The sequence below is a fragment of the Apodemus sylvaticus genome, chromosome 8 (genome assembly GCF_947179515.1).
Source record: "Apodemus sylvaticus chromosome 8, mApoSyl1.1, whole genome shotgun sequence".
Taxonomy (NCBI): domain Eukaryota; kingdom Metazoa; phylum Chordata; class Mammalia; order Rodentia; family Muridae; genus Apodemus; species Apodemus sylvaticus.
This window is the reverse complement of record NC_067479.1, coordinates 51,103,344-51,130,060: the sequence shown is the minus strand read 5'-3', so window position 1 is coordinate 51,130,060 and position 26,717 is coordinate 51,103,344.

Genomic DNA, 26,717 nt, shown 5'->3' with positions numbered 1-26,717 from the left:
AGTTTTTTAATGGAACAATATTTTACAATGAGGAAAATAATATCTGGCTGTTGATCATTGGACTTATAACATTTGCAATACAGGAGCGCTGGCAAGACCGTTTCTGCTTTATTGTACCCATTCAAGTGCTGGGCTTTAGTAACTTTAATTTCTTTTAGAGCAGATGCTAACTAAGTCTGAAGTAATTGCATTCTAATGTGTGTAAAGAAACAAGAAATGTTAAGTTGGAATAGAGAAGCCTTCCAAGGCTCAACTCTTGTCTCTTTGAACATAACCATACGATGGTGCTGTCTTTTCCCTTCTCCACAGGAAAACAGAAGGTCCTGGCACCTTTGTTTTGCTCTCTTTGAAGACTTGTGTCTAATAATCATAAGCAATTTGAGGCCCTTTTGTCTTCATCCTATGAGAAAGCGACATCAGCTCTAAAATAAATATTGCTACAGAACTGACTGATATCAGGAGAATTTGCATCATTCTTAACACCAGTTGTTTGACTATTGAGCTGGTGATTTGTTCAGATTAAGCAGGACAAGCAACATAGCAATGAGGAAGACAGATCCATTTTAATGTCAAACCAACAACTCCAGGGGAAAAGCAAGATCTCATTCTAACATTAAACAAGGAACTAAAATATTAACAGAAAGTCATTATTCTTAGTCCTTTAACCCACTGTGTAAACTGGACCCCGAGACTCATTTTTACATGGAAATTGCTGTGGTATTTACAATAAGTTAATATGATCAGTTCAGAGATCTTTTGCCACTGAATCTGTATTAGTTGAGACTGTTTACAGATAGCGGAAACCCAAGTTTAAGCAAAAGGATTCTGAAATAGATGGGACATGTATTTGTTTTTCTGTCCTTCAATTTATCACTCCAGCTATCTGTCTGTCCATCTTTCTGAGTTGGCCTCATCTTTGTAACTAACTTTAAGACATGGGAAGGATGGAATGTTGGTCAGTGTCCTCCTGAGAAATAGCCAACTGACTGTGTACATATGTCTTTGCTGGCTAGACATATTTATTGTCACAAGTTAGAGTCACTGGAGAAGAGGGAACCTCAATTGAGAAAATGAGTCCTTACTATCAGGGTGTAGGCAAGCCTGTAGGGTATTTTCTTAACTAGTGATTTTTAGGGGAGGGTCACCCACTGCCAAGTGTGGGTAGTGGTCCTAAGTTCTATAAGAAAGTAGGTTGAGCAAGTCAGGGGGAGTAAGTTAAAAAGAAGCACCAGGGTCTCTGCATCAGCTCCTACCTCCAGATTCCTGCCATTTGAGTTCCTGTACTGACTTCCTTCAATGATGAACACTGCTGTGATATCATAACTGAAATAAACCCTTTCCTCCCCAAGTTGCTTTGGCTATCGTGTCTCATCACAGTAATATTAACCCTAAGTAATACTGTGGTTTTGTATACATACATTTACATGATATATTTAAAGAAATTGCCTCCCAGGATTATAGAACCTATTAGATCCAAATTCTGAATGGTGGGTCACTGAACTGGGAAGCCAGGAGAAAGCACTTAAAGTCAAAAGCCCACCAGGCTGGAGAACTCTCCCTCACCTGAAGAATGTAAGTCTTTCTTCTACACAGACCTTCACCTGATTGGACAAGCCCTCCATTCTATATTGGAAAGTAATCTGCCTTACTGAACCCTCAACTGCTTAAGTATTAATCTCATTGAAATTCTATGAATAATGTTTGCTCATGTATCTAGTCGCCATGGCCCAGGCAACCTGGCACATAAAATTAACCATCACAGGCAGGTGATTTCCAACCATCCCAAGCCAAATGAGTACCTCACACAGAGGAGTAAAGCTTTTTCCCCCCAAGTATCCATATACCAATCCTTCTGTTACTTTGTTGTTATTCCCTGACCAACCATTGGCCAGCCATTGTTATAACTGATAGCCACTGATAAACCTCATGGAAGGATAAAGATGCTTTGCACATGCTCTGCTCTGATATCCAGCCCCCCAACACCTGATTATCTGGGGCATAGAAAACTATCTTGCGAATGGGTTGGTACTGTAGAAATTTCCCATCTATACAAAGTTCACATTGTGGGGAAAGGTATATAGGACTTATGGATGTGGAGTAAGGGATCTGTGGTAGGGAGCCTGTCCTTATCACATGGGGGTGGGGAAGTAGGTTCTAAGCTATGTCATGCAGGACTCATCCTTTGCTTACAGGATGAATTCATAGCCACAGGCATAATCCTGTTGATAGAGCTGTCCCAGTTTGCCTCCTGTTGATGCGTGTCTTAGTTATTTTTTCATTGTTCTGACAAAGCACCATGACTAAGGCAACCTATAAAATAAATTGCTTAACTGAAGCAAGGGTTTCAGGGAGTTAGAGTCCATGAAGACGGAGCAACAACGTGGTGGCAGAAGAACACGGTGGCAGAAGAGCTGAGAGCTCACATTTTGATCCAGAATCAGGAGGTCACAACAAGAACGACACACATCTTTTGAAATCTCAAAGGTGCCCCCCTTCCAACAAAGCCACAACCCCTAATCCTTCCCAAACAGTTCCACCAACTCATAGTCAAACACAGGAGCCTATGGGGGCCATTCTCATTCAAACCACTACACTGTGAAATCACTACGACTAAAAGCAACTTGGGACAGGTAGGGAGGGGGTGGAGGGCAGGGGAAGTGTTTGTTTCATCTTGTGTTTCTAGGTCACCTTCCATTACTAAGAGAAGTCAGGGCAAGAACTCGAGGCAGGAACTGAAGCAGAAGCCCTGGATGAACACTGCTTACTGGTTTGCTCGGGTAGCTTCTCAACCCAGAACAGCCTGCCTAGGACAGCACTGCCCACAGTGGGATGGGCCCCCTATATTAATTAACAGTCTAGAAAATGTCCCACAGATTTGCCCACAGGACAGTCTGAGTTAGACAATTCTTCAATTGAGGTTCTGTTTTCCCGGAGAATTTTAGGTTGTGCCAAGTTGTCAATGAAGACTAACCAGGATAAGTACTGTGCCCAAATTAGGTACAAATTGCTTGGAATCTTCTTCAGCTGAATTCTAAGGCTCCCCAGATTTCAGTATGTGTAATGAAAGATCAGAGGAAGTGTAATTATTTTTTACCTTGTTAATAGCTATGAATAGGCACATTTGGAGGCTAATTTTAGATTGATCTCTACTTAGAGATATAAATATTGATGGTTTTATTTTCAGGTATTTATACTGATGTGTGAGATATGTTTACACCTGAACTAACTATAAGACAAACTACAAACCTATAGTGCTCTCTCCTGGATGTACTTGAGATGAAATAACATAGACACCGTCGCTTATTTCTGTATCATTTTGTGAATTACAGTCATTCTTCTCCCTGTTGGTAGCTTAGGCTAAGGCTCCCTGATAGCCTAGGCTAAAGCTTCCTGATAACCTAGGCTAAGATGTTAAGCGAGGATTATGGGTACAAAACCATTCTCTGAAATGGAGTCACTAGACATGACCTCATCTCTGGGAAAACCAACACTTCACTTTATAAATCTTGTATAAGATAGTATTGATAACGTTCCCCAACACTAATATTTTATTATCGTTGTGATCTATTTTGTGGATCATCTCATTCAATCATTTTTTGAATTTGTATAATTTTTCCAGTCCTGGAAGATGACAGGGATGCATGCATGAGTGTATGGCTGTCGAGAGGGCCAGGAGAACTTCAGGTGGGCCTCTGAGTCCAGCCTCACTTGGGTCATCTCACTCCCTTAGCCCAACACCTTACTTTTTACTTCATCATGTCTTACTCTCTCTCTTTTTTTTAATCCTGTAATGTTTATTTATAGTTTAAAACTGATAAAATCCTTTTGGGAAGACGATAGAACATAAATGAGCTAACCGCTCTTATTTTGTGGTGAGTTCAGCTGTTTCAGCCAATGCATTTTGTTATCTTAGTAAATACACCATTTGGACTGGAGAGATGGCTCAGCTGTTAAGAGCACTGACTGCTCCTCTGGAGGTCCTGAGTTCAATTCCCAGCAACCTCATGGTAGCTTACAACCATCTGTAATGGGATCTGATGCCCTCTTCTGGTGTGTCTGAAGACAGCTGCAGTGTACTCATATACATAAAATAAACAAATGCATCTTTAAATAAACACACCATTCAATAAATTCTTTAAGCAAGATTAAAGGTAGACAAACAAATTCAATAAAACTAGTCACCCACCCAACTAGTCAGTCTAGATGTTAAGTCTCAGAGTGGGAAGGACCAGATGGGCGGCTTCTTCAAAAAAACATTCCTCACATTTGAATACTGGACACCGCTTTCATTTTATGACTATGGCTTTCCTTACACTTAGCAAAACTATTGAACTAATTACATTTTACTGTTTGAGAGAAGGCCAAGTCTCCTCACATTCCATGTCTTTCTTTCTTCCAGTTTCATTCACTATTTTTATTAGAACATTTAACTTTATTAGAACATTACATAATGAGAACTAATGATAGATGAAAATCATTAAATCTCTTATGGTTTTTAAAAATGTTTTTAATGAACGTCTTCTTTTAAGACAGTGATCATAAACGTTTATTACTGAATTACTTTTATTATGATGTAAAGCCATAAAATAAGATGTAAACTCACCCTTACACATATTACCTGGTTATAAAGCTGAAACAAACTTATAAATGGAATAAAAATAAAGCTATACAACTGAAATATTGAAATTGACTATTTTAGTGTGATAAAGAATATTAATTTCATTGAAGCTAAATTTCAAAAGCTGTCTAATGTCTTTATTTCTTTTTTTTCTGACTTGTGCTAATGTGGGTGACTTCAATATCACTAATACCTAGTCACTTAAGTACAATTTTCAAGACAGTAGTTTTCAACCCGTGGGTCGTGACCTCATCTTTGATATCCTGCCTCAGCAGCACTTCATCCGGTGCAGCAAAACCAGCCCACACAGACGATGACGTTAGCATCACAGTGCATTTGAGATGTGGGTTAAAGGAATGGCCGGCTACGGCCACGGTTGAATACGGCAGAGAGAAGCGTTTTGCTGTATTGGATGTTTGCAAGCTGACGTACACAAAGGTGGGATCTGCGTATGAGAGCAGCGCAGCAGATTCCTTTGAATGTAAAACTTGGACCGCGGATTAGTGAACGGCTTTCTCAGCACTTTCCTCATTTCGAACTGAGGCTTTTGCCTGTACAGCGTCCTCGTTGGAAGCGCGCACAGTGAATGAGTGTACTCAGAGGTTCACGTGACTCTGAAGCTTTTATCCTCTAAAGACTGCCATTAAAATTAAAATATTTGCAGGGGGGAAAAAAGGACGTGAACGCCATCAGGCCCCAAGAGATCCTTAGTTTGAGAAATATCGCCTAATGTTTCTTATTTGGTTCCCCCTCCCGCCTCCGCGCCTTGGGCACATACCCAACCCCACCCGTACGACAGAACCGTGCCAACACGGGCTGGGATAAAGACACAGACCTAAGCCTAAGAATGGCCCTTATCAGTATTCTTCTTCTTCTGCACAGCTTGTTACCATCTACACTTTGGATGCACTGGGCTGTTGATGCTAGGCCCCTCCCCTGCAATCGGAGCAGCCAATGTCCCCTTTAGTGGGTGGCAGAAACCAAGAGAAGGCTAGGGAACACTAACCTGTTGCTTCTCTCCCTTTGCCATGCACACAGAACCTTGCAGCCCTCGCTCACATGCGTAGTCCCACTCAGCTGGAACTGGGGCCCTCCACCCTGCTCACAGGCTCTCAGTAGCCTTAGCCAGTACCTGTGGCTGATAGCCCAGCCCCCACACCGAGAGGCACGTGCCTCAGGTGCTTGGAACTGTCTTTTAAAGAATGAGTGTGAGAGGCAACAAATTTCCCATCTTTTGTCATTAGTTATTACCAAAAAAATTGTCGTAGTCTTGAATATTATTTGGGACTTAGATATTTTAGCTCTTTTGAAATGAAGCAGGGACTTATTAAGTGGATTAAACAGATTATACGATTTTTATTTCAATTTGGGAGAAAGCGAAATCTCACCCAGCACAGAAGCTATTCTCAGTACAGAACATTTGATACCACTATTTGAGTCAGTGTGAAGTTTCGATAAGATTAAGAGCCAGAGAATCCATAATCAAACTCTAGACACTCTTCATGAACTGTAAGGTATCCTCGGAGGTAAATCAATAGATCAAGTCATCCAGAAGAGAACTAAACGACCATGGTTTGGATTTGGATTTCTGTGAAGCTTTCAGGTGCCACCCTCTGAGCTAGTCTCGCACTGATGTTCGTGCAGAGGAATATTTTGATTCTTAATCAATGCTATATGTTACTGGAGGAAACTCATAACGAAGGCTTTCTGCTTCATCCGGAGCTGATGCAAACCGCGTTTGACCGAAAACGCAGATGACTGCACGTGGCAGAGAACCCAGCTGACTGTGATGTCACGGCAGATGGTGGGTTACTCTCTACCGGAAGCAGGAAGCAGACAGGTGGGAGACCTAGCATCAGCGACTTAGCGATGTCACTATCTTTACAGCGCTCATGGTCTTTACCATCACAAGAAGCTATGATCAAAAAGATCATAGGAGGACATGCTCCAGAATAGCTTGAGGAACAGATCGCTAAGTGCCCAGTGTAGGCGTGGAAGTGGAGGTTGACTGTAAGAGCAAAAGTCAGAGGAAGTGTCAAGCTCTAAAGGGAAAAATGGGTGTCAGCTCCTTGGTATTCCCTGGGGGACAGTTCCTGCTAGCTTCTTTGACTATATGTTTTTGGACAATGAAGACTGAAGGAAGGAAAAAAAATCCATGGATTCAAAAAACAAAAATCACACTTCACCTCTGCTCTCCCACATGGTGTATTAGGAGACCTATAAGGGCCTGTCTTGCCTTTTCTCTGTTCTCACACAACAAAGAAGACTCCTTTGACCTCAGAAAGTATGAGCATCTTTTCCCAGCAGCAAGCATGCAATTCTGCAGCAGGTGCCAGCTGCACCCTCCCCAGTCCCAGTCAGTACCAACACTGGCCAGTGTTAGCCCGCTAACTCGGGCTACCTGCAACCAACTCTTTCCTCCATTTGATTAACTTCTTGAGATTCACATAGAACCCAGGGAAGCACACTACTGCTTTGCTATAGAGGATAACAGGATGACACAGATGAAGGATACAGAGGAAGGGATGTACAAGAAGAGGGGAGGGAAGTGTATCACCTCCATCCTTCTTTGGGTGTGCCACTCTCCAGGGATCAGCTGCACAGTATCTCTGTCCTCTTGACTTGTTATGGGCATACCATTGTCTAGGCCTGGCTGTTCACAGACTGAGTCCTCTCTGAGCAGCGATCTCTCCAAAATGAGAAAAGTCTTGGGCACAATGGCAGACAAAGTAGGTCAGAGTTAGGAGATGGGAGCCAAATGCGTATAAAGTGACATGTGTATACCATAATAGTAAATACAAATTAATAGATCTTTTAATGACTGAATAGTACTCCATTGTGTAGATATACCACATTTTTTGCATCCACTCTTCTGTTGAGGGATACCTGGGTTCTTTCCAGCATCTGGCAATTATAAATAGGGCTGCTATGAACATAGTAGAGCATGTATCCTTATTACATGGTGGGGAATCCTCTGGGTATATGCCCAGGAGTGGTATAGCAGGATCTTCTGGAAGTGAGGTGCCCAGTTTTCTGAGGAACCGCCAGACTGCTTTCCAGAGTGGTTGTACCAATTTGCAACCCCACCAGCAGTGGAGGAGTGTTCCTCTTTCTCCACACCCTCTCCAACACCTGCTGTCTCCTGAATTTTTAATCTTAGCCATTCTGATTGGTGTAAGATGAAATCTTAGGGTTGTTTTGATTTGCATTTCCCTAATGACTAATGAAGTTGAGCATTTTTTAAGATGCTTCTCCGCCATCCGAAGTTCTTCAGGTGAGAATTCTTTGTTTAACTCTGTACCCCATTTTTTAATAGGGTTGTTTGGTTTTCTGGAGTCTAACTTCTTGAGTTCTTTATATATATTGGATATTAGCCCTCTATCTGATGTAGGATTGGTGAAGATCTTTTCCCAATTTGTTGGTTGCCGATCTGTCCTCTTGATGGTGTCCTTTGCCTTACAGAAACTCTGTAACCTTATGAGGTCCCATTTGTCAATTCTTGCTCTTAGAGCATACATTATGAAATTCTTAGGCAAATGGATGGAGCTAGAGAACATCATACTAAGTGAGGTAATCCAGACTCAAAAGGTGAATCATGGTATGCACTCACTAATAAGTGGTTATTAACCTAGAAAACTGGAATACCCAAAACATAATCCACACATCAAATGAGATACAAGAAGAAAGGAGGAGTGGTCCCTGGTTCTGGAAAGACTCAGTGAAACAGTATTCGGCAAAACCAGAACGGGGAACTGGGAAGGGGTGGGAGGGAGGACAGGGGAAGAGAAGGGGGCTTACGGGACTTTCGGGGAGGGGGGGCTAGAAAAGGGGAAATCATTTGAAATGTAAATAAATTATATCGAATAAAAAATTTAAAAAAAAATTAATAGATCTTGGGGGAATGACACCTGTGAGCTTTACTTGGACAAAATACAAGTATTCCATGTCGTGTATCTATGTTTTGATAATGATGAAACCAGGGAGCCTGAGTTTCTTTGTCTCATTAATAAAAGAATTCTAAAATGGATTCAGAAGGATGCTCCAGAACAATTTTATTAGTTTAACAACAACAATGACAACAATGACAACAACAGCAACAAAACCATCAGGCAGGCAGGCTATAAATCTCAGCAACTGTCAGGAAGAGGGAGATAGGAAAGGGGAGAGAAAGCCACGCCTTTGAAAGCCTCTGGGAAAGCAAGCACAGCAAAGCAGTGGAGGTCAGAGGCAGCGGGAAGGGCAGAGGGGCCTCTGAGGGAAAGCCCGCCCACCCGACCCCGCTCTGGTGTCTTGGTATTAAAGAAAGCTCACTCGGGCTTTTGAGCGAAGGTGATGAAGGGAAAGGGAAAGTTCGCTGCAGGTTGAGCTCTGCCCCTTATTCCAGGATTTTGTGTCCCAGGACAAAAAAATACATCAGGGGCACACGGTTATTTTAAAAAGGAAAGCATTTCTGAGGACAGGCGGAGGCTGGTGGGGGAGGGGAGGGCTGAGGGCTGAGCGGTGGGGTGTACATCTTTTATCTACAGATTACATAGCACCTGCCTCTCCCGTTTGTGGTTTAGTCTTGTTGTTTTTAGGTTTTTTGAGACAGAGTCTCACTATGTACTTCTGGCTGGTCTGGAATTTGCTCTGTGGACCAGGCTAGCCCTGAAATCACTGAGATTTGCCTGCCTCAGTCTCTGAATTTTGCAGGGACCAAACGCTTGGCCTTCTCCTATGTGGATTGCACAGACTCTGGCTCACGCTCTGTTATTAGATGAAGTCCGGGCAGGAAAGGCTTCCAGTCTTCCTCTGCAAACTGGCTTCTTTCTAATATTAATCTTGCTGTGCCACACTCTGGTCCCGGTTTTTCTGCTACTTGTGATCACGGTGACGATACAAACACTTTTTTTTTCCCCATGAAAAGAATTTCATTTGTATCTCATTGATAAATGAGTTTGCGAAGAAGATGGGCCAGATAGATAGCTAAAGTGTGTATGTGAGGGGGAACCTTAGAAATGACATTTAGATATTTGTGAAAGATAAAAACTGGGTAGTTGCTTAAATATACACAGAGACAAAAACATGCCTTTTGCTCTTGGGAGCCACAGAATGCCAGCTTCTGGAACCAGGAACTGATGGCTCTTTAATGGGGTGCAGCTGGCTACTCCGCTTCACATGTGGCAGTTCAGAGTACTTTTATGCTCTGTGTCTGCTAAAGAGGCAGGACTTGTGCCCACATGCACACCAACTGCTAGTGCTGGGCGGGTTCCCTCTCCACCCACCTCCCCCACACCAGTTGTGGCCCTCAGAGCTCAAAGGGCCCCGAAGTGCACACTGCCTCTGTAAAGACCTGAGAAAGGAAGTGCTTCCTTGCCTTTTTAGGCATGAAGACCCCTTCAACCTTACATAGAAAACAAATCCAAAAAGCCTTAAGAGCCAGTACACCGAGGAAGCTGAGGTAGGTGGATTGCTGTGAATCCGAGGCCAGCATGGGATGCGTACAAAACAAACAAAACTAAATACCACGTGGTAGTTTTATTTTTAGTGAGTAAGCTTTGAGAAAATGTCAAAGATTCTTAAACATTGGTCACGTTCATAATGTGTTGTACATCATAAAAGGTCATAATTAGGTCATAATACTAATGGTGTATATATTTTGTTTCCCTCCAAAGCATGCTGGATGGACATGGTTTTCATCCCATCGAGACCCACGACTCTTTGTGCGTGTAAATAAACCACAGGCTTCGCCAGGCTCCTGCCCGTCCCTGGAAGTCTTACTACAAACTAGGGAACGCTGCCCCAGAGAAACACGGCTTTGGTCCGGCTTTGGTCCGTACGGCAGCACTCTCGCCAAATTATCCTCCAGCCCCCATTTGAAGTGCTTTAGAGACAGGAAACTCACTACGTAAAGAATGTATTGTTTTAAAACCAACCCCACAGACATCACTGTCTTGAACCTATTCCCATTTCCATAGGTGGTTCAGGCAAACCCCACCCTTCTTTCAGATGACACGCCTCCACAAACTGTAAACAAGGCTGAAGTCTTCCAAGCGGTTTCTCTTTTCCAAGGTACCGTTATTTAGACCCATGAACCAATTGTTCATTTGTGTTCTCTTGGCCTGGCCTTTTTTTTTTATATATATTTGGGGTGTGTGATGATTCTGCCTCTGGGTCCACTCCTCCCTCACCTGTTGTCACCTTCTTTGTGCTTTGAACTCACTCCATCGTCCTGAACATTTGTTCTCTGGACAGCTGAATGCCACGCCAGGAAGGGAAGGGGGTGATTCCCCACAAGGGCAGAAGACACACAAGATCTTGCTTTCCCGTGTCTGTGAAGAAGAAGCTGGCTGTAGTAGCTCACACCTTTAGTCTTGGCACTTGGGAAGCAGGGGCAGGTGGATCTCTAGCAATTTGAAGCCAGCCTGGTCTACACAGTGAGTTCCAGGATAGCTAGAGCCACTCTGTGAGACACTGTCAATGGACCGTGGCTGTTCACTGCCGTGCTTATGAATGGCTGTATCCTTGGTCTTAACTTTCCCTGTTTTAGTCAGGTTTTCACTGTGGTCACAAAATTCCTGAGAAAAGGTGAGCAATTATTTATTCTGGCTCACAGTTTCAAAGGTTTCTATACACAGTTGGCTGGCTCTTGATTTGGGCCATCCATGTAAGACAGAAGAGCATCATGGCATGGGAGCCTGGCAGAGCAGAGATGTTTAACCCATGGCTGTTAGGAAGCATGCCAACTCCTTCTTTCAATTCTGTTCCATCCGGGTCCCCGTCTTAGTGGGCGTGGCTGCTCACAGACAAAGCAAGTCCACTCCTTTTTCTACTGTTCCAATATGTCAACCATCTTTGGAGATAGCCTTGTAAGCACAGGCAGAAGTGTGCTTTGTTAATCTCCTGCATGGACTTCAATCCAATGAGGTTGTCAAGACCATCTTCACTGACTCTAGACTCAGATTCTTCATGTATGTCACAGGTGGACGTGTCCAGTAGTGGCTTACTTCCTTCTTTCTATGATTCAGTGACTGAAACTAACCCATACCTACACTCAAACCACACACATTTGCCAGTGACCCCCTCTTACCTGCTTACTACCCCAATGTCCATCTCTGTAGTTCATCAGTCTGTTTGTGTTTTTCTCTTCTACTCTGTCCCTCTGCTTTGTGCAAATGCCTACGGCGTCTTGTCCAGGAAACTTGTTTCCTTCAAGTTACCTTCCAACGACAGCCAGGGTGATCTTTTAGAAGAGGAGAACCCACAGAGCCACTTACCGAGAGTCCTCAGCATCGTCTTTCCCCGGGAGCCTCTGGGGCGTTCTGTGCCCTTCGTAAGCACGCTCCACTTTATTTTATGATGCTCACCCCTTGTAAAAAGTCACCGAGATCCAGACAGAGCGGCACGCGGCCTCTGTTTGGTTTGCAATTTCATTTCTTTAGCTGATCTTTTTCACTCTCGGGCTGTCTCCTCTGCCAAGCAGCTCAGATCCACTTGAATCACTTGGAGTGATTCAATCCCAGAAAAATTCCTCTGGTGGATATTTTTAGTCATCAAATGACAAACAGTCTACACATTAATCATAGAGTTTACAAAATGTCAGAGGAAAACTATAACTATCTGATGGCATCCCAGCAATGTTTTTAAAGAACCTTGGCACGATGACATCATAATGGCATTAGCAGAGCAGTCCTGGCAATTCTATACCAATGAAGGGAAGGGACAAGTAGAGATACTCACTCAAGGCACCAAGCACAGAAATAAGTATATTTTAGTGTATAATGACTTTTTCAGTCTTACAGAACAATTTACCTAATGAAGCTAAAAACAACTCCCAATCCCAGGCACCAAACAGCGAAAACTAAATTGGAGGATGATCCAAAAGTTGGGGTGTTTTTAATGCATCTAAGAAGACATGAGATGAAAAATAATGTTTGTCACAGAAAATACATTTACCACAGCATTCTAGATTGCGGGTGTGTCTCTCTGCTGTTGACTTGTTTATTTTACACGGCCGTATCTTCCATCTCAGCTAATGATTGCTGTTAATGTTACAACAGCAACCTGCCTCCAGTGTGTGTGCTCCATAGAGCGCTGGCACGTCCTTGGGTCTCGTTGTTGTGGCTGGGCCAGATGTAAAGCAGATTCCTCGTCAGTCAGAGCGTGGAGGCAAGCCGGTGCTCTGCTTCTGCTCACTTCCTCTTTAATTGCGAGTTGTTGGTGCAGGAATGTGCACAAAGAGGTTGTGTGAGCATGCCAAATGGCTTGCAATATTTTCCACTTCTTTGACTTCCCATGGGAAAAAAAAACCCACTAGGTTTCATTTGCGGCACCTCGGTCCGTTTGAGCAGCCTAATTGGGATTTAGAAGCTCTGAGCTGCCCTGGTTTACAGATGAGCATCCACGGACATCCAGGGACTCCTGTCTCCCACTTGTGCCCTGCATATGGAAATGTGTGAAGTACATAAAACAGAGCCTGCATGATGGTGGCTCACATACAGCTGTTAATATTTATTCTTCAAAAATACTTTTAAAAAGATGTTAGACTCTAAGTCACAAATTTTACCAGGAAACAAAATACTCGATGGATTGTTTAAAACACACAGAGGAAAAACAAAAGGTATTCCCATCTCACGTGTGACTTCTGGGCACAGATGACTTTTCTGAGCCTCGGGCGGAAGCACCTAATCACATCTGTCAGTGTCGTTTAATTACAAACACCGGCCCTTTACAATGCAAGGCAAGGCACTGATGCAAAAGCCTCAATGAAAGCTAGCTCAGAGGAAACAGACTTGTGAAGATGAACTTGGAGTGTGAAGGATCCAGGCTATCTGAGACACTTCCCTCACCTTTCGGGATCCCTGTGCAAACTTGTCACAGTGTTACTTGCTTGGTGACTGATACAGTTAGCATACCCCAGATCTAGTGTGTTTGGCTGCTTCACTTCTCAAATCTGTTCTTAGAGTCTTAAGGAGATATGCAGGTGGCTAGGCCTCTTAAAGAACACATGAGTTGTTTAAGCTTTCCCTCCTCAGAGTTCTAGGAACACCGTTCCTCTTCTTCTGCAGTGGACTGCAGTGGAGTAATGAGCTATCTGGAAAATGCTCTGGGTAGGTTGAATGTATTCAAAGATCTTCTTGGGTTAGAAGACAAGCTTACTACTGATTCTTTCTCTGGAAGAAATGACAGTTGATTCTCCAGGGCCCCTTTCTGCTCCCTTTCTCTAAGATTCTGGGAGTTGGTCATCATTTAAATAGAGTTTTATTGGTTTGATCCAGTGGAACCCTCTTTCAGAAAGTAGTCCTCTTCATGTTGAAGCACCGCTGAATTATTTGGGTTCCTCCCTAGCTCAGTGGAAGAACACCTTACTGTGTCCATAAGAACGGCATTCTAGCACTAGCTGGCATGCTGGTGTAACCACTGCTCTAGGGAGGCTGAGGCAGGAGGATCTGACACCAGCCAGGGCTACATAGTGATATTCTGTCTCAAAAGAAAGGAAGAAGGAAGGAAGGGAGGGAGGAAGGAAGGCAGGCAGGCAGGCAGGCAGGCAACACATCTTCATTAGTTTTCATCCTTCAGCATAATGCGCTCTGAATGTGAGGCTATTTGGGAGGAAGGGAGGTAGCCCAAGAAAATTCATGCCTACTTGTCAAGACCATAGATTAGACAGGAATTTGCTACCCGAAACACCTAAAAAATCAGCCTACCCCACGGACAGGAAGTAGGGAGTAAATCTAAGTAGTGAAGCCAAAGAGAGATTTGGACGGCTGCTAAGGGAGCCAAATGGAGTCATTGTCAAGAAAATAAGTTGTGACCAGGAGCTGGGAGGTCTGGGCCCTGGACAGCAGAGAGAACTCAGGAGAGCATGAAGCAGATGTTTCTGTTTATAGATGCTGACCAACACCGCAAGGGTGTGAGGATGGTATTGTTGCTACATTTTTGAAAAGTACACAAAACTGGCTAGAGACTATAACCTCTGCCGTATTCTCCCAACTCCCAACACTGAGTATTTCAAACAAATGCACAGTATGATGAAAGAGATGAGTTCAAGAAAGAAAGAATGTCACAACTCAGATTATTTCTCAATAATACAATGTTTCCACGTCTCTCCTATGTATTCTTTACTTTTTGCCACTATATAAGGTTTTTATTTTTAATCATTATCAGATTTTTTTGTTTGTTTGCTTGCTTGCTTGTTTTGAGAACAGGCGTACTGATGCAGGGTCTCCTGCCTCTCCCTCCCAAGTGCTGGCTACACAAGTATAAGCTACTGCACAAGGCTTATGTTTTTCTGGGGCTGGAACACTGGGGCTTCATGAACTGGGTGAACCGTCTACAGACTGAGCCAGCATGTCCCCCCACCCCCACCCCAGCTGCCATATTCTTGTTATTTTTAAAGCAAAGAAAATGGCCTCCTCATTTTCCTGATCACTAGCAATTCCTGTTCCTATTGCATCTGGATAAATCCTAGTATGTCAAAGAAATTAAATCATCAGAGGTTAGGAAAAGTATCCTGCCAAGTTCTGTAGACCTAATATAGCAGAGATCTAAACTAGGATTACAGGGGCAAATCATCTATTTATCTAGGTTAACATGCTCAGTTATTGCAAAGATTTGTTTGAAGCAATTTTGCTTTTATTCTTCAAAAACTAGATCCTTGAGAGTTACACTAGGCTAGAACACCCTCACAAATCCCACCCCATTCGACACCCCACATCAACAATCACTAAGTTTAAGACTTGTTATTTCAGCTAAGAAGCAAACAAACATAGATACATACAAAAAACAAGCACCCAAACATATAAACAAAAATAAAACTCCAAACAAATAAACAAAAACAAATCTCCCAAACTCTTTTAATAAGATGCTGAAGACCTTTGAGAGCGTTGAACCCTTTCCTCCGCAAACACAGCTGGGAACAGATGCGATGCCAATTTCAAGGGACTCAGGGAACCTTGAAGAGAGCAGACAGACAGCATGGAGCTCGTGAGCCTGAAGCTTCTGTTGGGGAAGAACGGAGGTCACCTAGCCCTAGGAATGAGTAACCTAGGGCAGGTTCATCAATACCGACTCTAAAACACACACAGGGCAGGGCACAGGGTATCTGATATAGTGGCTAACAGTACTCTCAGCCACGAGGCTATGGGAGATAAAACGGGACCAGCTGATTTACAGGACCAGCTGATACTGAACTGCTGACACTGAGGCCTGTAGGCTGGGGCTTTGCACCAGCAGCTGATGAAGGAAAGCATCCAGGCTTGCCTTGGCCTATCTCAGTGGCCCCAGGAGGTCTAGCTGTCCCAGGGAAGCTGCTGGGACACAGGCTAATTCTTAGTTTAGAGCATCTTCTTCATATCCCTCTCTTTCTTTTATCCTCTCTTGGGGGCTTCAAAACAGTATGTCGATCTGGCAGACTATTGTTAATAGAGAGAAGTCTTAGGTCTACCAAAAACAAACAAACAAACAAAAAAATAAAGCTGATGGGTTAATGTTGATTTTTGTTTAATTTCCTAACAGATTTATCTTTGAAATAAGGGCCTCCAAGTGTCTGTTTCAGGGGGAGGTACTTCAATCAATACCCTTTGCAATTCAGAAGAAAAAGAAAAAAAGAAAAAGAAAATTTCCTGATGCAAGTTGTCATGGCACGATGGAAGAGTCCAGAAAAATCTGGTGAGATCATAGAATGTAATCGCCCTTTACACAGCCCTTTTCTTCTCCCCGCTTTCACTGAGCAACCTGCATCTCCCAGCCACACATTCATGAGCCTCCTGCAGCATATGAAATAGGGGTCCTCTGCCCCTTCCCAGCGCGGCAGCAAGCCTCCCTGTCCACTTGACTGGCTCATAATTGATTTCTGATCACGTCGATGCATAGCAAACATGCGCGTTGATTGCCAATGGCGAAAGAACATCATACAACGCATCACATAACCAGTTTTGACTTCTTGTTCAATAAGAATCAGAATAAGCCATCGCTCTGTGAAGAAACCAATCCTTCCTCAGTCGTCCTCACGGTCAGTGGGATTCAAAGGGAAGGGAAGACAGTTGAAGTCAGATGGTCAACTACATGAAAACTCTGTGTTTCAGGGGATTATGGGGTTAAAATGAATCTAAGAACCACTGGACGGCACTTGTACAGACAGCATTTGTGCACACAAATGTGCAACTCAGTGGTGTTCTGTAAGCCTATCCCTGTATGCATCCCTTGTTTATGCTCTCATTTCTGGTCCACTACATAAGTATTGATTATGATTTTTGACATCCTTAAGGAAAAGAACTTAACTTGGCACCAAACAGCAGGGATAGTTTGCTTTAAGATACAATTCATCTCAGCTCTCTGGGGATGGAAAAAGAAAATCTCCCAAAGGCCCTATTCCTTAAATTCAATTCCTCGGCTGCAGCTAAGTAAACGAATTGCATTCCTCATGTGCCATCCGATCAATGCCACTGAGCTCACTGTGTTCTCCCACAAGCAAGATAAGACATGGAAATATAGGAACTGTTGCCTATACATCGGGGGCAGGGCTCCTGGTTTTTGTCTACTGTTTAACTTGTTGCCACTTCACTGTATGGATTCAGACAGGCACTTTGCCTGTCTAGGTCTGACCTTGTTTGTACGGCGAGAGGATTATAGAGACAAGACCTAGCATTTGTTAAACATGTTAACTGTGTCGGGCACGATGCCTAATAACTTAATGTATCTTGTTTAATCCTTACAACAACTTTCCAAGGTAGATTTTTATCTCCACATTACAGAGGAGAACATCGTGGCTCAGAGAAGGGAATTAATTAGCCAGGAATGACATAAGACACAGACAGGAGATCTTAGATGGGCACCATCCTCTATGAGGCCCCGAGATTGGGTTCTTCTTGAGTTGTTTGTGGTTGGAGGGAAGTACTGGAACAAGGCATGGACTAGGTGACTTAAGCCACAGAAATGAACTGATAGCTTTGGAAGCTGGGACAGGATGTTGGCAAGGTTGGCTCTTCTGAGGCCACGAGAGAGCCTCTGTTCCACACTTCTGGTGTGACTTCTGGTGCTTTGCTAACTGTCTTAGATGCTCATTGGCTTGTGGCAGCAAAACCCCAGTCTTCTCATGGTATTTATTCTCCCTGTTTGTGACCCAAGGTCCACTTTTTAAGATTTTCATCTACCTTGCTCCAGGATGAAGTCTTAGCGAATATCTGCAATGACCTCATTTCCATAGAAGGTCACATTCTGTAGCACTGAGGATTGAGACATAACTCATTCTATAACAATGCTTATAAGCCATAGCTCTCAGAAGGAAGTGTGTAGGGTTAACTAGTTCTAGGCCAGGGTTAACTAGTCCTAGGACGTAGCCAGTAATCTCAGATAATACCATGATTGCAGAATACATTGAGTGTTGCTTCAGAGGGTAATTAGTACCAGTCTTTCATAAACTTGAAAAATCACACTTGTCTGGGATGATCAGGAAATACCTTCTACAGTGATAAGATTCAAACTTTGCATGAAAGAATAGCATCTGAGAACTGTGTTGAGAACCTCTAGTCCTAGGAGGCTGAGGTATGAGGGTCATTAGAACCCAGCAGCTTAAAACAATTCTGGGCAGTATAATGAGTGTGTGTGTGTGTGCACTTGTGTACATGAGTGCTTGCATGTGTATGTGCATATGGCTTAATTTACAGATCAGTGGGGACAAAGGAGGTATAGTTGTGTAAAACAGCATGTATTTGATAGAAGTTATAAGACATGAGAGAAGATATCAAACAAGGAAACTGACTTCCTAATGTAAGCATTTAAACCCTACTCTTTACCCATAGGGATATCCAAACTGAGGCCTGATAGAAGCCCTAGGTACTTGTAGGAGAATGTTAGTGGCTAAGAAAGAAAAAAGAATGTTCCACTACTTTCAGCCTTCTAAAAAAAATTTTTTTGAGACAGGGTTTCTCTGTGTAGCCTAGCTGTCCTGGAACTCAATCTGTAGACCAGACTGGCCTTGAACTCTGCTGCCTCTGCCTCCTGAGTGCTGGGATTGTGGAAGGTGTGTGCCATCACCACCCTCTTCTAGAATCTTTAGTCAAAGACCCTGCCCTTTCGAGATTCCAGAAAAAGCATGTGGTCAAACTTTTCGGTTCTATAGCCCATTGGAAAGTGATTTTCTGGGCTAGAGAGATGGCTCAGCGGAAGAGCACTGACTGCTCTTCCGGAAGTCCTGAGTTCAAATCCCAGCAACCACATGGCGGCTCACAACCCTCTGTAATGAGATCTGACACCCTCTTCTGGTGCTATCTAAAGACAGCTATAGTGTACTTACATATAATAAATAAATAAATCTGAGAGAGTGGGGGAGAGAGACCCACTTGGAAAGTGATTTCCCATTAAAAAGAAGTCCCAGGTTTAACGGCTTTAGGAGATAGTGGATTAATGGGAAAGTGTCTTCCAACAGGCCCTTGAAGGAAACATAACACAGTCAAATGACTCACCCCAGAACAGCTTAGTAAATGACAGGCAGGGACTGGGGAAACCACAAAAGGAAGGTGAAATGCTTCTGGACTTGTCCCAGCAGCAGGGAGCCACCAACCATTCAGAAAGCCAGAACATGGTAGGGGACTCTACCTGGAGGGTAATTCCCAACAGCGTCTGTGCCCAGAGAGGAGAGACACAAGCAGCCCACCAGGGCTGGGCTGCAGGGACCGAACATACCTTAAAAAACAACCTCCCTTCACCTGGCCCCGGGGTGCATCCTTTGCTCCTTCAAATCCAGCTAGGGTTAAAGGTGAGGTGTCTGTTGATTCAGAGCATCCGGTCATCCTCCCGGGGCACAGAGCAGGGTGGAGACAGTTCACAATGGACATGGAAAGACAATGCAGGACTTCTCAGCAAGGAGAGCCTTGTAGTGTTTAATATGTAACTACACTAATGTACAAAGAAGGCTCTGGAAGACAGTATTCTCAAACTAGATTTACTGTATAACTTTTTCTTCCTTCTTTTTAAAGGAACGTCTGGGACCAGTGATCAAAGGAAACCATTTTGGGAAGCTTTGATCTGTGGGGTGAAGTCGAAGCTTCCTGCGTCCGTTCAAGATTCTTTTAGATGAACATATCAGAAAGCAATCTCAAGCTTGCAGAAACAGAAAGAGCATTTTCTGGTTTCCAGAGAGTCCGCGCAAGTCCAGCAAGGGCCACTGGTGCAGGACACGCCAGCTCAAAAGATGATCAGAACTCTGACCCTTGACATCCAACTCAGTGTCGCATAGCTCGGTGTCATTCTACCTGTGGGCTCTCCCCATGACGTGGTTGGCTCCCCTAGTGTTTGCTCCTTGTCCACATGCTCCAGCCCAGCAGATCCTGGAAGGGGGGATTTGGTTGGACTTCGCTCTTCCGTGTCCCGGTGTACATCTGATGGGGACTGATTGCTCCTGCTGGGGTCGAGGGCTCATCTCTGCACAATCATTGGCGTCACTTCCGCCCTGCCCTTTGGCCATGGGGAGGATGAGTGTTTTTACAGACTCACCGGGGTCATACAAAGTGGGGAAGGATCACGCCAAAGAAAAAGAAATGAGGGTCGTGGGAAAACATGCAGACTTTTGTTCAAACTAAAACCATCAGCACTGTGATCCTCACTATTTCTTAGCAGAGATTCCTTTGACTTTAACCTCAAACTGCAAATCCTAACGTGCACCCTGGCAACCCTGGTTCTCTTACTGTTGCTCAGTTACACTGTCTACTGCCCCATTCCCCCCACCCCCTCGTGTTCTCTCTGCGGTTGGTTTTCCTCCTGGTCACTCTTACTGCAGTAAAATCTCTATGTGATCCACTGGGTATTTATCACACAGTGCCTTTTCTCGTCTGCCCACATGTCTCATATCCCCACAGACACATCTGCATGCCAAACGTGAGCTCTAGAACCATTGTTTCATTTGTTATTGGGGGAAAAGTTCTCATCATGTAACCCAGCCTGGTCTGGATCTGACTCAGTATCCTTGCCTGGCCTTGTTCCCCAACCGGAGGTTGCCTAGGTTACAGATGCATTGCACTAGCCCGAGGATATCCTCCTTATACCTGGTATCTGTCTCACTCGGTGTGCTGTGGGTGCCAACCTAATTGTTTTGGTTGCTATTTCAGAAACTGAAGTAACGCCTTACCTTTGTAAGGCAACCTTGAAAAATGTTCTTCCTGGAGTTAAGTCTCAGTTTCCTAGCAGGAGTGTGAGAGCAGACGTCATGAAAGAAAATAGCTTGTCTATTCACTGGTGTGATCATCCACTTGCTTGGTGCCCACTGAGTACCTCTATGAACACGTTGCCAGGTGACACGAAGCCAAAAACCGGTAAGTGAGAAGCAGGCAGCTCCCTAAGGACATCAGGAAATGTGTGGAATGGAAATTAAAAGTGAATATTCTCTAAGGGAGAACACCATGTGTCAAGACATGTCGCCAGTTTCCTACAGAAGGGACCTTGGCAATACCTAGCCAAACTACATATACCTTTTCCCTTGCATGTGACCCAGCACTCCCAGTCCCAGGAGTTGATCCCCAGATAGACCTGCAAATGTGTGAAGCAACACACGTGTGAGATTTTCACTGAGGTAAGCTTATAAGAGAAAAAAACAAATAAAAAACATTAATACCTAGCTTTTATGGGAAAATTTGATATACATTATTTAAATTTTAATTTAAATAACTATATAATTATATTGATTCTATAGTCATTATAAATATGGGAAACATCAAATATGAGTTGAGTAGAGTGATTTCCATTAGACAGTGTTGAAAAGAATAGATTCAGAGAGAGGGAGAGAGAACAAGATAGAATATTGAATATAATATGGCACCTAGGAAGAATTTTTGCTAAAATTATGGCTCTAATTTTGAGTAAGTAAGCAAAAAAACTCAGGATGCAGTATATTTTGTAAAACAACTGGTCTGGATTCTAAAATGTCAACTAGAATACGATGTGTCTTAGGGTTACTGTTGCTATGACAAAACACCATGACAAAAAGTAAATCAGGGAGGAAAGGGTTAATTATATTTACACTTCCACATTGTAGTCCATCACTGAAGGTAGTCAGGACAGGGACTGAAACAGGGCAGGAGCTGAAGCAAAAGCCATGGAGGAGTACTGCTTGCTGGCTTACACTTCATGGTTGGGCTCAGCCTGCTTTCTTATAGAACTCAAGGCCACCATCCCAGGGATAGCCCCACCCACAATAGGCTGGGCCCTTCCCCCTTGAGCACTAATTGAGAAAATGCTCTGCAGGTTTGTCTGCAGCCCAAGCTTACAGAGGCATTTTCTCATTTGGGGTTCCTTCCTCTTGGATGACTCTAGCCAGTGTTAAGTTGGCATAAAATTGCCAGCACACAATGTCATTAAAGAAAAAATACAGTGAAATCCAGGACACTGCTTTAAGTTAAAAACAGACAAAATACAAAACAGGCCAGGTGTGGTCAGCCTTTAATGCCAACTGGCAACCTTTAATGCCAGCCCTCAGGAGGCAGAGGCAGGGGGATCTCTGAGCTAGAGGCCAGCCTGGTCTACAGAGTAAGTTCCAGGACAGCCAGGGCTACACAGACAAACCCTGTCTTGAAAAAAACAAATCAAACAAACAGAATTGAAACTTGACTAATGAATCTTAAGAAAATAAAATGAAATAAAAAACATTTTAAGGAAAACCTAAGAAAATTTTAAGATACTTATTGAGTTGATTTTAATTTTAATGTATTTAATGATAATACTACTGGTAACTAGTATATACTGGTGTTGTATATACTAGTAAAAGAAAATGGGACAGATAAATAAATAGGCAGACAGATTGGCAGATAGACTATAGACAAAGAGACAGATCAGTAGATATAGAGATATATGGTGATAGACGGTACATAGGGATACTGTTTATGGATCAATTGGTTAACAATCAGTGGATTTAGAAGAAATACAGACTTTTACTTACCATTTGTCCTACTTTTCTTTGGGTTTGGAAATGTTAATAGTAAGTAACTGAAGGAAGAAAAAAATCACAAGAATTATATACATTAGAAGGTTTTAATTCCAAGTATAACTTCGTCCAAACAGGTTTCTTTTCTATCAGGGAAGGTCAGATGATGTCATCATCATTTTCTCTCTTTTGGAAGATGATGTCTTCTGTTCGTCGACAGGGATAGCAGCCCCCACAGAAGAGAAGGCAGTTCAGGGGTGGGGCGTGAGTACTGCCTTCTGATTGGCCCACGCTGGATCTCTATCCCAGTTGCTAGAGTCATCCATATGTAAAATCCAGATGCTGTTACCAAAAGGCAGGCAAATGGGCATGCAAGTCGGTGCTCCCTGGCCAGTGCTCCCCACTGGAGAAATCAGGGGGAACAAGAGCAAACCCATTAGAGAAAATTAAGGCACAATCAACATCTAAGCATGCTGACCCATAAAGGAACCATTACTCACATCCGCTCATTACCCCATGACTTGGGGACGACAAGATGATTGTTCTCCCCTTGAACACCTACAGTAAAGGAGCAAACTGAAAGGGAAATAACTGGCCTGGATCCAATCTCAGTTGCCTCATACATTCACTGCACTTGAACCTGAAGCCAAAGTCTGCATTTGAATGGACCTCGACTAATGAATGTAACAAAGGTCCCCGATCTGATAACTGAGTACAATATCTGAACTTCTGCCAGAGACCACCAAGGGCTTCCTCCGTGCTCGCTACAACTGAACAGGTTTAATGTGTTAGTGTTTGCACTACAGTGTTGTGTGTCGGGGAGTGGGGGGGGGGGTTAGGGGGATGTGGACATGGGAGTGTGGAGTCCAGACACTCCACATGGGAGTGTGGACATTGGGTTCCATCTGTAGCAGCTGGTGTTCGCTTGCTAATTGTGCTACCCCCCAAAAAAACAAAACAAAACAAAAAAACAAACAAACAAAAAAACCTGTTTGCAGGGTCCCACACATAGGCTAAAGGAAGCCTGCTTCCGGCTGGCTCTGATTGGTGATAAAGAATTGCCAAACAGCCTACGGCTGGGCAGAGGGAGACAGGGCAGGACCTTTAGATTTACAGGAGGAGCTAGGAACTGGGAAAAAGGAGACAAGAGAACCGCCAGGATTCGGAGGGAGACAGATCAGATTTAGAAAACCATCCGAAATGTAGGTGAGAAGGAATGCGGCCCCCAAAGGGCTGCCCAGAAGCGTCCTAGACAGCAAAGACTAGGGGGCCGCCCAGAAGAAGCCAGGGCAACAAAGATAAAATACAGAATTAGAGGGTGTTGAGCCAGGATTACAGGAGGGAAATGTGTGCTAGCCGTGGGGAGGACTAGAACTGCCCAGCCTTTGGGCTAACAAAGGCATTTTAAAATTAATTGGTGTGTGTGTGTGGGTGCGTGTGTGTGTGTGTGTGTGTGTGTTCTATTTGCAAATCCAGATAGCTCCTGGGCGGTGCAGTGCACATGTGCGACCCGCTGAGAGCCAAAGCGGTATAGCCAACCCCGCTGCACATGGCGTAACTGCCGCTACATCATCCACCTTTTTGTTTTTTTAATTTTGGGGACAGGGTCTTTCATTGGCCTGAGGCTCACTGATTGGAATACGTTAGCTGGATAGCAAGTCTCAGAGACATGTCTGTCATGTTTAGCTTTTTTTTTTTTTTTAACGTGGGTTCCAAGGCTCAAACACAGGCCCTCACACGTACATGGCAAGGGCTTTAGTGATTAAGCTACCTGCCTCCCCCCTAAATTGTTCTTTAAACAGTGTATTATGGCTTTCAATGTTTTCCCCTTTTAAACTTGAGAGCTCTCCCTTTTCTCTCCTAAGCATGAGAAAGCACAGTCGACAATTTTTAATGCTTTATCGTATTGCATATATATTGAATCCTACTATGGCTCATGGAGCTTATAAATAGTGTCACAAGACAAAGATATTCATAAACTGTGGTTACATGTGAGATTCTTGAGATACTCCGGCGCACAGGGGACCTGTCTCATCAGTCACTTTGGATGCCACAGATAAGATTTACAGTGTTGCTCGTAAAACGTTAGAGGCTTTTATGTGTGACTGAAGTGCCCATCAATGACCGCTGTTTCCCAGGCGGTGCTGAGACCTGAGCTGCGTTGCGAGGTGATACAGACTCAAAGGCATTCTTCCGGTGCCTGGAGAGCCCTGGAGAACCCTGCTTACGAGCATGCGCAGGAAGACGATGCCGGCAAATTCCAAGTCTGCCCTTCGATCAGCAAGGGCCCCTATTCTAGACGACGGTTAGACACTGCAGGTTCTGCAAGGTTTCCTGCTGACCTGTGCCCCCTATCATGGCTGTGACCACAGCCATGGCAATGGAACATACGCTGTCAGGGTCCTCTCTAAAATCTGTGGTGCTGAAGGTGTGCTGTCTACCCAGGACCATTCTAGACTGTTCTCATAGGGGCGTGGGCCTCAACCTCTGCTCTTTTGGCCCGTCAGCCTTCACCAGTCACCACTGTGTCTAAGACATACTGTGCAGCCCTCTTTTACATCACCCTTATAGGTCTTATGATATATATGTAGCATATCATTTTGAATTTATTCTACGACCTTGCGTATAAGTTCCCTTAATCTTAAGTGCCAAGGTCTGGAGAGCTCACGGTGCTGTCTTTTGTGTTTATATATTAAAAAACAAAAACAAAAACAAAAAACAGAGGCTGATGTGTTCTCCCCAAGAGGGCAAACTATTCACAGACATTCTAGCCAGCCTTGCATCTCTACCCTGCCCCATGCCCTCTGTTGCCAGAGATTCTTCCCCTTTGAGTTTAGGGTAACCATCACAAGCTCCCTATCTTTTCCCCTTCGTTGCATTCCACAGACTTAGCCACCCCAAGGGCTAATTTGGTAGGAGTTGGAGAAACCCACTGAGGCTTTGTGTCTGTGATTCATTTCCGTTGACCTTAAGAAATGATGGATGACTCTGAGTCAACGCATCCCGTTTTCAGGCCCGGTTGTGTGCCGGCTGCACAGCCAGGCCCCTTTGGCCCTCACCGAAGGGGAAACTTAAGCACTAACTGAGATTAAGTGACTCACCTGAGGTCAAACAGTAAGTCAGGAATGGAATGAGAAGGAGTCGCGGCTTGGGAGGGCCTTGAGGAGGGGAAAGGGGGTGACGATGTCGGGAGACCACCTAGCTGGGTTACTACCCTTTCCCTCCCACAACAATGCCAGACAACGCTGGCTCTGAATGCTTCTCTTGGGTTAATAATTCATTCAGAACCTCAATAATGAATTAAGACCATTCATGCTCACGGCATCCTCCGGTGACAGTTCTGTGCTCTGCTCCAGAAGAATAAACAAACAAACAAACAAACAAACAAACAAAGCCCCCTGCAGGGTTAATGCAGTTCGACTCAGTTCGACATGAAATTTTCAGCCCACGTTGTGTGCCAAACATTGGGCTAGTTTTCTGAAATGAATATCGAGAAAAGTTCAATACCCACAGGAACTTGGTGTCTAATGCCCTATTTGTGCATTACATGACATTTTTATTATTCGTACAGTTTCTCTTTGGGGCCGACATAATGCTGGGGACACATACTAGATTTTGACTTACAACTATGAAGAATATGCGGCATTCCCAAAGACACAATTGGTGAGTTTTCATTCAGCCGGATGAACTGGCGAACACCAGCGCACACACACTGACATCAGCTGCCTCCCTTCGGTTAGAGCCTCGGAAAGTCCATTGTAAATCCTTCAGGGGAGAGTTTTGGCAGGAATGTTCATTGTGATATTATTCAGAGTAAAACTGAAACTGAGCACACATCTGTTGCGATGATGCTTCTACATGCAGGGAGGTCCGTGCTGGAAGGTCTAAACGCTGGGTCTTTAAGTGCTTGGTCCAATTAAATCTCAGTTCCCAATCAGTCATAACCATGCAAGTAGCTTTTCTGTCTGGAGTCAATAAAGTAGCCCTGGTACTTCCTTGTCCAGCCGTGTCTTGTGTTTCCCATTATTGTGACATGTTTTTAGAGTTTATGACTAACCCAAGACTGCATGAGAACACATTCACTAGCAGAAATTGTGTTGGAAACAAGCACCCCACACAGGAGGAACAGCTTGGAGACTGTAGTCTATGTAGCCCATTTGCTTGACAGATATTGATCAAGTACCCACTAGTCTTGGTGCTTCTTAT